The sequence below is a fragment of the Odontomachus brunneus genome, unplaced genomic scaffold, assembly GCF_010583005.1.
Source record: "Odontomachus brunneus isolate Ranch 3 - 2012 unplaced genomic scaffold, Obru_v1 Obru_scaffold_013, whole genome shotgun sequence".
NCBI classification, from domain to species: Eukaryota; Metazoa; Arthropoda; class Insecta; order Hymenoptera; family Formicidae; genus Odontomachus; species Odontomachus brunneus.
Window position 1 is genome coordinate 1,386,473 of NW_022639463.1, and position 2,424 is coordinate 1,388,896.

The window sequence follows — 2,424 nt, forward strand, 5'->3', positions numbered from 1 at the left end:
GAACGCTTACGCGCTTTAAGCGCTTATAAATATCGCTCACGTCGTTTACTTTGGCGCTATAAGCGCTTAGAAACTGCATATTGACGTCATGCGGGACGTCATAACTCGCGCTTACATTCACTTCTTCTATCGAAGTAGGGTAGTAAAAGCGTGAGCACTTATAAGCGCTTATTTTCCAAAGAGAACGATAAGTTAGATTGCGTCGATGAAATCGACTTAATGAAGGAAACGGACTTTCTTACAAATTTACCTAAATCTTCATATTTTGTTGTATAAAATATGAATATAAAAGTTAAAATCGTTGATCTTAAATAAAACAAAAGTTATAAAGTGAAAAGTTATTAAAATGTGACTTAAATACTTCATCATTGTATAATGGTACAATCACTTCCACATAGTTTTTTAATCAAGGTATTGTTTTTTTTTATTAATTCAATCATTACGGATAAATACTTTTCTAATTCTTCTTTATATAAGTTATTTGTTTCGTTATCATCAAAAACATCTAATGAAACTATTTGAGCAAACACACAAACAATTTCCTTATCTTTATCCTCCATTTTTACGTTCATAATTGCTTACAACAGCCAAAGGAAACGGTTTTGATCTTTTCGATAAGTACGCTTAGAAATCAAAGTAACCGGGCAAAAATAGCGCTCATAAGCGTGAGCGCTTTAAATATGTGAGCGTCCAAAACGAACGCACCCAGAGTGTCATAGACACGTTGGCATTCGGGTTTAGGTCTTCGCAGCCCTTTAGAGTGCGCTTGCACTTTGGGCTATCGCCTCTAGAGTGTCCAAGGACACGTTGGCGTTTGTGTCACGAAGTGTATGGTAACTCCACGGATCTCCACCTTCTCAATACGATCGAGGATTGAGAGAAGGCTTCGCGCGACTACTTCGGATTACCTTGACGCTTCCACCGCGGTGGACGTCTCTGTTCGCGATTTCTCCCGTATTGCATATACCGAGTACCAGCGCCGACAGAACTTATTACGGTCGAGCTCACGACTCCGCGCGAGTCGTCGTACTCAGGAACTCCGCTGCCAGGGACGCAGCATATACACGCGAGCCACGCTCGCCTTCACGTCCGCTCAGGACTTAGCTGCTACCAGGGACGCAGCATATACGCGCGAGCCACGCTCGCCTTCACGTCCACTTAGGACTTAGCTGCTGACAGGGACGCAGCATATACACGCGAGCCAAGCTCGCCTTCACGTCCGCACAGGACTTAGCCGCTGCCAGGGACGCAGCATATACACGCGACATAAGCTCGCCTTCCCTCAGTCGCTGCCTGGGCCGCAGCACTTACGCGAACCACGTTCGCTTCTTCACCAACACTGAAGCTATACTCGCCGCATACGCGACTCCACGCGCGAGTTACACTCGCGTCTAAGTCCCCGCGAGACTTAATCTATGTCGCCCGTGCGACGTTACGATTCTCATTAATATTGATCCTCCGACAAGGGGGACTTCTCCTAGCGCGGAGGCGCTGGGAAGCGATGCATCCCCGCAGGGCCGCCGCTTCGATTGATCTAGCTCGCTTTATTCGAGTCGGCGACCCACCACACATGGAGATGAAGACTCTCGTCTCCGAAGAACCTCGCGAATCGCTTGCACCCCACATCACCTCACGGGACCGCTGGATAGCGAACTGCTAGCGACGAAGCCCGCGGTCTCCACAAGGCGAGCGGACACCTATTCGCATCTCGCACAACGAACCGGCCGCTCATCACCCTCGGGCCATTCGAAACAGACATACGTGCCTGTATATATTTATATACATATGTCGAACAGTTTAGAATTATATATTCCTTTGTGTTCTTTAATATTTTTTTTTTGTAGAACCCTTTATGTGTTTTTATGTAATTGTATAGTTTCCATCATCGATTGTCTCACGTCATGATAATCATGAAAATTTATCTGTGGATATATACATATATTTATATATACTACTGTGTCCAAAAAGTAAGACCAGTTTTTATTTATTTCAAAAAATATTTATTTATTCTTCCAAATCTATTTCGTCCCCTTCAAAGTAATCCCCTCCCGACACAATACACTTATGCCAACGTATTTTCCAGTCCTCGAAACAAGAATTAAAGTCGCTTTCCGGGATGGCTTTCAGAGCGCGTAGCAATTCACGTTGTATCTCTTCTATCGTTTCAAAACGATTTTCCCGCAGTGGTCTTTTGAGTTTCGGGAATAGCCAGAAGTCACACGGTGCTAAATCAGGCGAATATGGTGGTTGTGGAACTATATGGATCGAATTTTTGGCGAAAAAGTCACGAAGAACGAGTGCAGTGTGAGAAGGTGCATTATCGTGATGCAAAAACCAAGAATTGTCTGCCCACAATTCTGGCCTTTTCTTGCGAATAGCTTCACGCAAATGACGCATAACACTCAAATAATACTCTTTGTTGAT

At 44.4% G+C, this 2,424-nt stretch overlaps 1 long non-coding RNA gene across 1 annotated transcript in view; it reads right to left on the reverse strand.

Moving 5' to 3' along the window:
• The window catches only part of LOC116840912, a 30,201-nt gene that overhangs the window by 9,214 nt on the left and 18,563 nt on the right, over window positions 1–2,424 (reverse strand). The gene's annotated exons all lie outside the window — the stretch shown is intronic.